Source organism: Lepidothrix coronata, unplaced genomic scaffold (assembly GCF_001604755.1).
Source record: "Lepidothrix coronata isolate B3197 unplaced genomic scaffold, Lepidothrix_coronata-1.0 Scaffold56, whole genome shotgun sequence".
Lineage (NCBI taxonomy): Eukaryota > Metazoa > Chordata > Aves > Passeriformes > Pipridae > Lepidothrix > Lepidothrix coronata.
Genome location: NW_016690236.1, coordinates 2,068,315 through 2,082,321, shown reverse-complemented (window position 1 = coordinate 2,082,321; position 14,007 = coordinate 2,068,315).

Sequence of the window (14,007 nt, the reverse complement as noted above, 5' to 3'; positions counted from 1 at the left end):
CGGGATCCCGCCCCGCACCAAACTTCCCCGGCGAGGCGGCGCGGCCCGGCGGGGCGCTCCTCTGCTCCCTGCCCGCCTTCCTTCAGCGGCGGCACCGAGGCACTGGCCGCCTTCAAGGGCGGCCGGCCCACACGTCGCGGGAAAGGCTCTCCTCGCCGGCGGCCGCTGCCTAAGCCCCGCGACTACCGGAGCAGCGGCGGCAGAGCCCCGCGGGCCGCCCCACTTCCTCCTTCCCCCCCTGTCATGTGGAGACTCTTCAGCTGTTTCCTATGTAACAACAGCAACCTGCTCGCCCCGCCTCGCCCCGCCCGCCGCGCATGCCGGCCGCGCGCGCGGCCCCACGGGAAGCGCAGTCCCTGCCCGGCCGCGCGCCCGGCCCGTGGGGAGGCACTGCCGCATCTCCCGAGGTGCCGCGCGGCGCCGGGAGCGCGGCCGAGGGATCGGCGGGATGGCATGGGGTGCGATAGGATGCGATATGATGGGCTGGGTTGCGCTGGGCTGCGGCGGCGCCGGGGCAGGCAGGGCCATCCAACGGAGGTGACGGGGGCAGCCGCTTCTCTTTGCGCCTCGCGCTCCGCTCCCTCCCGTCCGGAGGCCGGGCCCGCCGCGCGGGAGCGGCGGCAGCAGCTCAGCCCGCCTTTAAAACGCCCCGCGCGCCAGCCTCTCTTTCCCCCCTTCTCGCGCCTCCCCGGCGGCGCGGCCGTGGGAGTTGGAATTGTGGCCCCGGAGAGTGTCACGGGTCGGAGCCGAGCTCCTGTCCGCCCTCCGGCCTGCACGGGGCCGGGCGCCCCCACCGCCTCTTCCCACCCTTGCAGCATCTCCCCCTTTTTTCACTTGTTCTCGCTTTAAGGTTTTAGCCGAAGCAGACACTGCTCGGGCTGCTGGTTCCCGATCTTCTGTCTCCTGCCTTCCTTCTCGGCCTCTTCCCTCTCTGCCTCACTGCCTCTTGTCTTTCCCGCTCTCACTGTCGGGCATGGCTCGGGAGCGGGTCCCGCCGGCCGCAGGGAGAGTGGGCAGGCTCTATTCGGCCGCTCCTGCCCCTCTGCCTGCGGGAGGGAGCTCCTGGGAGCCGAAGTGCAGCCGCCGGCCGTGTGTCTCAGCCAAAACCAAACGAAGCCGCGTCCTTTAGAACTGTTCTTTTTAGGGATCGTTGTGCGTTCCTGTAGTAAAGATCTCTGAAGACAAAGACAACTTCTAGTGCGCGTTTCCAATTTTTGTCATTTTAAAAGGGCTTTTTGTTAATAAAGGTGACTTTAACAACAGAAAAGACTGAGAATGCAGAATTATTTTTGCTAGTGATGAACCAAAACCTTGCTGTGCACAGGACTAGCTAAAATAGACACTGTGAAAATACTTGATAAAAGCAGATATTTTTAGTTTTCAGACTTTACAAATCTACGTAAGAGATGCGTTGGCATTAAACCATTTAACAATTCAGCTGTCGACAGCAGAGCAGCGGAAGCAGCAAGCTCTGACCTACAATCTTTCTTCAAGCACGTTCAAATGACATGCAATGAAGGGAGAGGTTTTGCTTTCCTTTTGAACTACCGCAAATATTCCTTTAAATCTCAGAAATGGCATCTGAGCTGAGCATACTCAAAGCACAATTATTTAATCACTGAAATATCTGACCATATCTCTTGCCATGCGTTTCCAGCCTGAAGAAGGAGAGGAGTAGCAGAGAGGCTGGTGAATAATTCGAGGAGACACAGATCCTGCATAAGCCAAAGTTCTGCATGAGCCAGGAACACGATTATAGAGCAGTTTCAGTTAGTGCTGCAGATGGCTCCTTAATCTGATTGCATAACCTGGTATTAGAGAATAAGGGTAGGTCCCCCTTCACGCTCCTCACTGTTGCAATTGAATGAAAGATATAGCAACTGAAGCTAAACTGAGCATAAAGTCACAGACAGCAGTTACCCAGAAGGCATATTTTAGTTTTTAGGGAGGGGAATAGGAGAAGAGTTGGAAGACATGCTAAACCCCACGTTGTTATCAGACAAGCTGAAAGCTGTGTAATGCCTAGGTTTAATCCCACGCTCTGCTGCTGTGCAATCTCAGGCAGTAAAGGTTTAACTCACTTTTTGAGTTTCTTGTGATTTCAAACTTTCAAAAAATGTAATAATGTTAAAATAATAATAATAATAATAATAATACAACAAAAAAACCAACCAAAAACTAAAAAACATAAACCCCCAAAAAACAATAATGATCATAGCAGACCTTAAAGGAGAACACAGGAAGCATGGGCTGGGAAAAGTGGGACAAGGGTGAGTTCCAGGAATTCTTCAGTGGATATCGGGGTCATGAATAGCAATTTCTAGACTCTCAGACTATGTCTTTGCAGGTCCCCTTTTTTTTTTCCCAGATTGATTTGACCTTACTGTGAGCATATGCTGTGATTTGGTATGATGGAAGGATCACTTGTGCATTTTAAATGTTTCTGATCTGTTTTGTAGTTTGGGAGCAGTTAAAAGCCTGATTATGTTACCTAGCCATGCTTGCCAAGATGCTAATTTATAAGAGTAATTTTAAGTAGAGTATCATAGTTTCGTGATTAGATCATGATAAGACAGTCATGGGGCTGAGAAAGATGGTTCTGCTTCTGCTTAAGCTGCTTGTTTTTGCACCTGTGCCCTGTGCTTCTTTGTGCGCATAAAAACATTTCTATGGCTGCATGGCAAACTGTGTTGGGTTACAATTAGACCAGCAACAAGAAAAATCATTTAGGTTTAATCCTGATCTGCTTTACCACTCAGTTGCATGATGTTCCAGCACACAGGTCCAGTAGCAGAGCAGGACCGTGTGACTGGTGCAAAGGGATGACCAGCACCTTGTTTGGCATGAACGCCTGCTTACAGTAACAAAGAAATCATGTCACTTTTAATTTTGCATCATATGCAGGATCAAAAAATACAAAGAGCTGCAGCTAGATAGGCTTATCAGACAGAATGAAGCTTACTAAAGGCTGGATTTACAAACTTTCACAAAGCTTGGGCCCCACAAAATAAAAAGATGATTCATCATAGAGTATGTTATCTAAAATTATTTTATAACATAAGCTCTAGTAGTGGCTAGCATAAGTATTCAGATATAAATAAAGTGTATATATAGGGAGATATTTTAAATAAACATAAAAAAATGCAGCATTGCAAGAATATACTGATTAAACTTCAAAAATAAATCAGTTCAAAGGAAACAGCAGCTCCAAAACAACTCTCTGCATGAGACATCACTAGCTCCACTCACAGTGGAGCTGAAAAGTACGAAAGGCAGCAGTAATCTATATCCCTTGTGGGTGCCAAGTACACAGCATGGATGACTTGTAAGTGGCATGCAGAAGGAACAGGAGCTACAGCATCTTGAAAAGTCTGCCTGAATCCACAGCTCCCAGGCTCTGAAGTCAGTGGGACTTGGTGGCCCCTCCTGGCACACAGACAGGCCAGGCACAGGTTGGAGCCGAGCAGCTTGTGCCTCTCTGAGATGCCATATGTCCCAGCTCCTGTTAGCTTTTGATTGATGTGTTTTGTAATTTGAGAGAGAAGAATGATAATCAGATGCATCACCTTAGATGTATTGCAAGCACACTGCAAATGTATTATTAGTAATGAATCCTGGAAGGGAATTGTGGTTTGTAACTGTGTATACATATCCCCCTGATAAGGTTCAACTGGGGATGGCTATTCCCTTCCCCAGCAGGTACTATTCAGCTGAAGTGTACACTAGTGCACTAGTGTGCAGCACCTAGAATTACCCTCTTAGCAAATGGAATAATAAGGAAAACTATTGATATAAATTTTTCTTAGCAAATATACATTTTCTTTGTTATGTATTGTAACTATTTTAGTGAAAATAGAGTCCTTTAAACACTTGAAAAATTCTGCAAATTCCACCATATGCCCTAGTGATTTGACAAAAGAGCAACCTACTTGATAGACATTCATGAGCTGTGATAAAGAACAGTGACCAAATCTCTCCTTCCTTATCAGGAACAAGTTCTATTCTTTTTATTTTTCCTTTTTTTTTCCTGATTTTTTTAATATCTAATCTTCCTTTCCCACTTGTCCTAGTTAGGACAACTGAGACCAGTTCATCATGGTATGGGTGTAACCCAAAACTGTGTATTCTATAGCCTTCCATGCCATTTCCCAGAAACTGTTGTCAATAGACTATTCACACCCTCTGCCCATAGCGCCTGACTCCTCAGGCTATAAACTAGGTGTTAAGAGGCCTGTGAGACAGGAGGATGCTCTTGTCCTCACACCCTTTGTGGAACTCCCCGCCCTGAGGGAAGTATTGAGCATTCCTGCCAGAACTGGAGGATATATAATCTTGGAGTCTTGGAACATTTTTAACCACTCGTGGGATCCAGAGGAAGACTGCAGTTCATCGCTCTCAACCTCAGCTGGAATGCAATCACCACTTTTGACCAGACTGCAACAGCTCTCCCACCAGCAGGTTTTTCCCCTCTCCCTTTCCTTTGGACTCAAGCGGGGCCCAGGGAATACCACTTTGTTCATGCCCCAGGGTACTGGGTTATACATTTGGGTTTTGTGGGTTAAGACCAATTGTTTGTTTGTATGATTGTACTTACTGTATTATTTTAATAAATTGTTATTCTGACTTATAATCTCTCCTTTGAGTTGAGTTCATTTCCCCTGCTGGTTAACTCTTAAACCAGCACACCACTTCAGCACCAACTAACCATGCTACTGCCTGTTGCTCTGCTTCCAATTTATTGTCCAAATTTCTTAAAAGCATAGAGCCCAAGCCACAGGAATATTGAAACTTATCTACAGACTGTATTTTTTTTACTTCTTTATGTTTTAGACTAGGATAGTTAAAATATAACTTCAGGTAATTAATTGTATAACAAAATTTAATCTGTAATACAGAGCTTATTGTATATGATTCAAGTAATGGGATAAGAGAAAAAAAAAATCATAACTTTCACCAAAATTACTTTCAGGTCTGAATCCACCTGAAGCCAGTCTTTTTTAAGCATTCTGCCTCGTACAATGGCAAATAAAGATGTATGAAAGAGTTTATACAACACAGGCTTTTATTATAAGATTTAAAACAGTAAACAAAGTCCAAAACTGCATGTTCTATTTTAAGAATAATCTAGGTGTTACAGGATTAAAACTGATAAACCTGTGTACTGTAAAAACTCTTAAGTTTTGTAATAGATTTCCCTTAACAGTTTGTGCCAATTCACTTTTGCAATAAACCAGGAGGCATCAAAGGACCTTCTGGTAGAAGGCTTCGCTCTGATGTGCAAAAATACAGAAACTTAGATGTTCTTTGTTGAATGTATGTGACAAATTTTTGTTGGTGGACTTAAACAGTGAAGTATGAAATAGGAGAGAGCGAGCTCAAACACAACTACAGCACAGAAGCAGAGAAGCCAACCTCCAGATTTGCACTGAGGTACCTCTCAGTTCCTCCTCCTCCTCAAAAGCTGCCATTTGGCCAAGTTAAAAGTGCACCTCTGACTGCTTGTTTCAGAGTCATTACTCACTTGTTCATCCAGTTTGCTTTGATTAACATTTTGTTTCACATTATCTGAGACTGCAGTTAGGAAGAGACCCAACTAATTGGGTCTACATTCCGAAATGTAATGCAGCTATCTGGTATAGTGAAAAAGCATCACTCCCTGAGGTTTTGTGTAATTCAATAAAAATTTAACTATGAGTAATAGACCAGTGTAGTATATTGCTTAAGCATTATTTTTGTAATCCTTTGTAATTAAATAAAAAGTTTGCTTTTTTTTTTTTGCTGTAAGAGAAACTGTCATATCTTTTCAGTAAATTTTGCAGGTCTCTAATGATCTCTATCAAAAACATTGTATACTCTGTGCTACAGTCTTACATTTTGTGAACCACTGTTTTCTGTTTATAGAAATTCAGATTCAATACTGGCTTTAATCACCTGCTTCTTGCTTTGTATAACGCATACTACCCCATTTTTACAGTTTTGTCAGAGGGTCCGGGAAACAGTGCTCTGTTACACCACCATGTCCTCTTCTGATATGGATTCCTCTTACAGAAAGGAAAATAGAAAAGTTCTGTAGCCCTGAAGCCTCTTCCAGTGCCCTTGTCTTTGCAGTACAGTTATAACCATCTTTAGGTCTGACTAAGCTCTTGTTGAACTTAACAGTGAGTTTTAAGTGCTCCTTGGGAGCGGGTGAACACTTCCTCCACCCAAGCATCAGTTATATTCTTGGATTCCATCAGTAAAAACAAAATAGGATCTGTTACTAATGCAGACATTTTTATAAAAATAGAATGAGTAGAATTACATGTGGTTTTGGGGTCTAAATGCTTTCCTGACTTCCTGCAGAGCTCATTCTGGGTAAAAGATATAGATGGGCATATACTCCAACAAACTTAAGTATAACAGTAGTTCTAAACTGTAGTTGGGTTTTGCTGATGTTACTTGATAATAAACTGTAGCACTAACTCTGATGAGAAACTTGTTTAAACATGTCTTAAAATGGCTCTTTGTGGTCTCTTTGCAAACACTCCCCACGACAACTGTTATCTCCCATGCAGGAATGTCCTGGGAAAGGTGTCCTAAGGTGTTTCATTGGACCTTGTTAACCCCTTCCTGTGATTGGGTGTTCCTGTAAGCCCCTTGAGACTTCTAATTGGTTACTCTGTGAATCCTCCTAAACCCTATAAATGTAACATCCCCAACAATAAAGGCTCTCTTGCCTCCTCTCCACTTCTGTGTGCTGTCTCTGTGCCTGCCATGGGACCACGCGGGTGCTGAGGGGAGGGGAGGGCACCTCTCCCCTTCAGGCTCGGGGCCTGAAAAACCCTGTCGCTGGAGTTCCCTTTCCCCGTCCCTCAAGACGTCGGAATGGTTCATCAGATGGCGATGGAACTAGAACTGGGCTCCCCCACGTCGTGGGGGGGGGAAGGGATCCAGAAATAAACCTAAGAAATATTATGGAACAAGGATCAGATAAACTGTTTTGCAAAGTTTTTCTCAAAAAATGGCCACTAGACAGAATGTACCATGTTCCTATGTTTGAATAGTCCCTACTGCTATCATTCATGTTCAATGAATGTTCATAGCAGATGATCAAAAGCATTGCTTCTTCATTAGATATTGCCATTCAGCTTTAATGCTCTCCAACTTCCTTACTTGAGAGGGAACGTTAGAGTCTCAGCTTTCATACTGATAGAGCTTCTAGCCTTTAGAGTTGCAAAGGTATGTCTGAATCTGGTGAAGGACATATCCTAAACTACAGAACACAGAGAGACCCTGACCCTCCAGTTTCAACATTAAGGGTTTTAAACAGATATGGTTTAAGAAGTTATCGTTTGTTTGGGTTTTTAAAATCCAATATTTATTAACTTTATAAACGCCACAAATGAGACCAAACTTTGCTATTACAGCTATCCACAGGCACTAAAAAGATCTTTACCTCTCTCCAGAAGTGACTGCTGGAGCAGGGTTTTACATCATCTTAAAATTATATCAGAATTAGGAAAACCATAGAATCACAGAATATTCTTAGTTGGAAGGGACCCACAAGGATCATTGAGTCCAACTCTTAAGTGAATGGCCCATACAGGGATCAAATCCACAACTTGATGTTATTAGCACCATGCTCTGACCAACTAAGCTAATCTCAGGGTCTAATAATACATCTATTTTACCTCAACTTTTACCTCTTTTTTGCGTGATTATCTGTCTTTCTATAATGAAAGTCTGTTGACAATGAGGGTTCTATGCTTTTAATATTTGTACATATTAAAATAATTTAATGTAATATAAATGCTGATTATCAGTATAAAATGTAGCAACATAAAAATCATGCAACATGATCAAGCCATGAACTGGAGTTGAGAGCTTACAAGTTTAAGGATTCTGCTTTTTTTCCAACTTTTAAAACCTGTAAAAGACACGTTTGGGGCTGCAGTTGAGTTTCTCGGTAGCTTTGAATAATCAAACTTATCTTTGACGCGGAACAACTTGAGATTTCCTTTTTAATTTCTTAAAATGCATAACTGTGCCACTCATTGATTCTTTTTCATTTGTAGTAAGTCCTTATCCCTGTCAGTATTTAGGGAGAACTTCCACCTAACTTCACATATGGTCACACTAAACAATGATTGACCATAGCCCCAAGGGCTTATTATCAAACTTCAAGATTTCTTTTTTCCCATAACAGTTGGGGCTGTGGGGTAGAAATATTAGCTCTTAACTGGTATTATAGACAGCCACATTTCCTAGTAGGATAATAGCTCTGAAACAACCTTCCCTGCTACTGTAAAATATTTTAGCAGTGTAGAGCAGGGTATGCAATAGATGTTCTAAAGAAACTATACATTTATATCAGCAATTGTTGGAAAATCTCATGGGATCTATGACTAAAAACAAGAGTGATGATTCAATCAACAATTTCAAAATTTCATGAGCATTTTCTTTCTAGTCTCAGATTACCTATGTATCCTATGGTCATTTCTATGACACATATGACAGCACTACTTGCCACAAGTAACAGAATAAATTATTCTACCAAGTCAATGTCTACATTACAAATAGCATAGGATGCACTCCACACCACCAAAACTTAAGACCCATTTAAGTTAAACTTAAATGAGAGCCATTGAAATTAATTTTTCTACTACCTGGGTGCAAGACCAACATATTGATGAGTATTACGCTGCTTACGAGGAACAAACCAGCCAAAACTTGTTACCAGCCAAACCTGCTTTTCTCTGCTGGCTCTGGGAGACAGGAGGGCACGATTCCTCCTTCCTCTTGCAGCCTGTGACACACAGACTTGTCAACTCACACTATTATTTCTCTTTCCTAAGAGATTCTAGAGCTGCAGTGACATAGGAAACAGCTTCTATTGTCAGGTTCATCCTGATTCTAAGTTTCTAGTCCTCATGACCACAGAAGGGAACAATCAGACTTGACAAAGTTACAAACAAAACATTCTGTGGAAATTTATCAATATTTGTAAGTCACCACGGGTTGACAGGTGACTTCATTTTGGCAACAGCAAGCAGCTAGCATCACACACATTCAGAAGCTGGACTGTGACTACAGCTTCTTTGGATCTGCTCGCTGGATGTCACAACTCCAGCGTGTCAGCCAGATACAGTCCAACCCTTTGTCTCACTGCTTATAAGGAGGAAAAAAAAAATCCTTGAACTATGTTCTCCAATTCCCAAATGACACAACACTTCCATTGGCAATTATATTTTATTTCTTAAGAGTAAGTTGGGTATATGTTTCAGGTAAAGTATGAACATTTACCAAGGCTGGAAGAGTTTGGGGGGTGGTGACAGAAGAATGGAAACTTTTTTTTACCTTTTTAAACCATTTCTTAGTGTAAATTACAGCTATCCACATTTTAGAGCCCCTCTAAACTGCCTGTGAAACTATCCAATAGATAAACAAATGCAAATTGCTGCTTTCTTCTTATACCTCTAAAAAGGGATTAGCAGTATAGCAAAATGCAAAGAAGGTTTATTTATGTCTTGAGAGGAAAATGTTACATGAGTATTACTTTCAATGTAAATAAGAAAGTGAGTGAAAGTGAGGTCTAGGAATAGAAAAGTAAAAAGATTTAAAAAAAAGTTAAAAGCTTGTAAACCAAATGCAAGAAAAGTTATTGTCAAAATAAGACTGAAAAAGGTCAGTTAACAGTTATTGTGACCGGGAACTGCCATTGTGCCTAGTATTATCTGCATTAGTACCAGAAGAGATTTGTTGTATTTCCTATCATATGACCACTGCAGTTTCAGCCGGTGCTCTGCAGCTGTCCTGGGTAGTGTCTCATGTGGGCTGCTTTTGTTTTAGGTCTTGGGTACACAGCACAAAGTCAAAACAAGCTCCTGAGCTTTCAGACTAAACCAGGCTGGTACAACTAACACAGCTGCGTTAGCCTACAAGCTGCTTAACTGGTTATGCAGGCTTTACAGCAGCCCATATAATAAAACTCTAATGCTTAAAGGGTAAATATATTTCATTTTTACAACATACATCTTATTTACATGTTATACAACGTCAGAAAAACCAGGGAACGTTCCAATTATTATCTTAAATGCAATTTTTAAGATATTGACAGAAATACCAGTTTTGTGAACCTTTTGACACCAGCAGCTCTATGGGTTTTTATCAAAGTATAAAGAAAGTAACTACTTGTAATTGGAACACTAGGGCAAAGTAAGTTTTGTGTTGAATTTAGGAAGCCGTAGCTTAGGTAGTTCTGATTTTTGCTTTTCATCCTAAAGCTCCCACCATATATCTAGTGTGAGATGCTCACATGAAATAGGCCAAAAACGTTGTTGTCTGTAGACTTTGTAATTCACATTAAAAGGGTTTTTAAAGCAGTGACCTACATAAATGCTTTTTGTGTCTTGAATTTTAAAATTTCTTCTGTAACAAAAAAATTGCTGATTAAAGCTAAACTTGCTTTCTTTCAACATCTTGTATTCCTACCAGTGAAGTTAGGTTAGATTAAAATCAAGAACAGCTGTAACTCACTTTCATTATTCATTCAGAAAACACTAACTTCTCAGGTCCATAAGAAGAGATCCTTTCACCAGTAATCAATTGAGAATGATAACTTTTCAAAGCAGAATTTTACTGTCATTACAGCTGCATTAAGGCATATTCCATACAGGAATTTGGCTAATAGATTTTTCTGGGGAGAGATAGTAGAGCTGCTTCATCCAACTGACTGAATTAAAACTGACAGCATCACCATGTAAATACACTTACACCAGAATGAAAGAAGATTTAAGGTCATGCAACAAAAGTTGGCAATTTCCTCAGCTGAACAGTATCTGTTGCAATGGATCCACTGATGGAAACGTTAATTCAAATAAAAGGTCTTTGTTACTTTCTTCCCTTGCTTTGTCCACACTGGCACCACTATCCAGAAAAGCTGTAGAAGCTGCCCACAGAAGCCAAGAGATACAATATGATGTGAAGCAGTATCACTCCCATCACACGTTTTTGTTGTCCATGACATACTTTTCTTTAAATCCATTTCTCTGCTCTGTAACCTGGTCTCACCTATCTGGTCTTTTCACCACCTTCTGTCCAGTATTTCTAGCCACTCTCTCCTCACTTTCAGTTTGCTGAAAATTAAGCGCCCCAAATTGTAATTGTGGAACAGATTAGAAATTCAAAAGGGCTCAAAGCCAGGGAACTGTAAAACTTAACAGTCATTTCACGAGCTTACTTATTCACACAGAAATAAACTTCAAGTCCTGGCATTTATGCTTCTTCCCCACAACTGTCATCCACATGTGGTTAATAAATTAACCACATGGACCGACCAAAGTCAATACTGCACAGATCACTGCTTCAGAAGAGTGACAATCTCTTGACACAGAAGTTGTGGTTTTGTCTGAAAAGGAACAGTGTGGTGCAATGCAAAAACAGTGACAGCTTATTGTGGAACCAGGTGCACAGAGAAAGGCTTTTCCAGATGCAAGGGTGCTGGGAGGAAGGCACAGCTTTATCGCAGCAAGTTTCTAATATCAGCATTCTTGCATGGGGCTTTCAGCATCAGCGTTGCTGTGGAAAGCTTCCAGTATCATGTTCAAGCATGGAAAATTTTCAATACTGCCTTCCTTGTTGAAGGACAGGCAGATGTTAAAGAGTACAACTGTTTGGTTTCTTATGTGCCCTATGTTGTATGACATGACATAACACTCTATGGACCTGTTTATTTGTAGAAAGGTTTTCTTTTTCAGACAAGCAAATTTAAAGAACTTATTTCTTTCTTAAATTAAATAATTTGAAAGGCAGATCTCATTTTCTCCCATAGCAGTAATTACACTTTCTCACTCTACTTACTTTTCCACAATAATTTTCTTCATATTCTTAGAGCAGATATAAAAACAGATGCAACAGAGGAAGCCTCGCTGCAATTACATCCTATAATTTCCAAACATTATTCCAAAGTAATTTTTTTCCATGAACTTTCTATATTACTGTTAAAATTAAAAGTGAAAATGTTAATAAAACTTACCTAAAGCTTTCTTTTCTCCCCTTTCCCTTCAAGAACTGACAGAGAGGGGATTTGGAAGGGTAAAATGAGACAAATTATTCCCCCTTTCAACTTAAAAAAATCATTTCTGGTAGCCATCCTGATAACTTTTCAGTGACAAACTCACAGGCATTATGACTTGCTGTTTTTAAAGCACTGATATTGAGAAAACTGTTTCTGAAAATTAGCAGAAAATTAATTGTTCTTCCAACTGCATTGATGAAGATTCAGAAGTAAAACTGATTTTGAGTGAGTCAAAGCTACATAAATTAAAACAACTCCTTGCGAAGTGAATAGGGATTCATGGAATTCAGTACCATAGAATCGAGAACATTACTTTGCTACCGAGAAGTAGTGGGAAGTTTTACAGTAATAATGAACCAGAATTGGAACGTGGAATATCCCCCATGTAAACGTTTATTTTAGAAGGTAAGGAAGGGTAAGTTTTGTTTGTATGTTAAACACTGTCAAAAGTAATAGCCACATGACTTAACTGATACAAGAATTTGGATAACTGGCTTGTGAAGGCTTTGACATCTGCAGAGGGAATACATATCTCTGTTTTGCTCTGTCAATTTACCTCCCTTCCTTTATAGGATTTGGACTAACTTTTTCCAGTTTACAGTATGACTTTTAGGGCTGCAGTTCGAGCAAGTACACAAAGCTTAAAATGAAACAGGATAAAAGAGGCATTTACTAGCGTGCTAGTGAACTGTTCTTCATGAACACATCCTCATCAGGACAAAAAACCCCAAACAAACAAACAGACAAAAACCTGGCTTGAAGGACTGTACCTGATAAGCGCTTCTTATACTGAGGAAATCTGGAATGAGGGGGACTCTGGAGATTAAGACATTGACCACTCACACCTGCAATTAGTCAATACTCTCACATAGCTCAGGGACTGGAACTGATGTTTTTTAAAGTTTGTTGGTTTGGTTCTTCCCTCCCCACCCCGCCCAGCATTGAGCTAGGTTAACAAGATTAAAGCTCTACCGAAGGCATTGCATCTTCGGTAAACAAAGTTATAACCAGCTTTTCACCAGTGCTATAAACTACACCTGAAAAAACAAGACTCTTAAAAACTGCTTAGATTACTAAGAATATTTACCTAGACTGATGTTAACTAGAGAGTTGGATGAAAACAACCAAACAGAAGAAAAACATCAGCAAAACCTGTATCATGTAGACTGGGGCAAACCGCAATAAAGTAAATGTCTGTATGGAAACTTGGGTTTTATCCCCAAGCCGAAATGGCCATATTCCGTGCTGGCGGTGCACTGGAAAGCATAGGCGTGGTTTCCATTAAAACCTCAGCTGACCGAGGTCGGATCCCAGGCTGCGGCTTGCACTTCTTACAGGGAGCACAAGACTCGGAGAGAGCCCACACCTTCCCTTCCCAGCGGCGAGGCTTTGAGTCCGGCGTGAGTGAGGACACCCTGCCCTCACAAGCGGCCAGGAGCACTCCCAAGCCCCGCCATCCCGGGAGTGGGAGGAAAGCGTTCCCTGCGGGCAGCCAGCCCTCTCCGTGCCCAGGGACCGCTGCAAGCCTGGCCCGCACCACCAGCGCTCCTCCCGCGGGGTGACCCGCGCAGGCCGGCACCGCCCTAGCCCCTGCCCCTGCCCCGCGGCGGGGCGGGCAGACTCGGGGAGAGGGCAGCGCTCGAGAACAGGTCTCGCTCAGGCGGCGAAACACAAGTTTCGGTCCCTTTTTAAAGCCGGCGGCTGCTGCCCGCCAGGCCCCCGCCCGCAGAGAGGGACGGCGGCGCCCATTCCACCCTGGGCTGCGGGAAGGCAGCGCCGAAGGACCCTGCCCCGTACCACCCCCACAGCCACCATTCCCTACCCGCCCAGTCGCCATTCCCGCTCCCTTTGTATTTTTAAACCACGCCGCAGCCTCCCCGCTCCGCCCAATCAGAGCGGGCACAACCCCCGCCGGCCAATGGGAGGGGCCCCCGCGGTTTTTTAAACCGTCC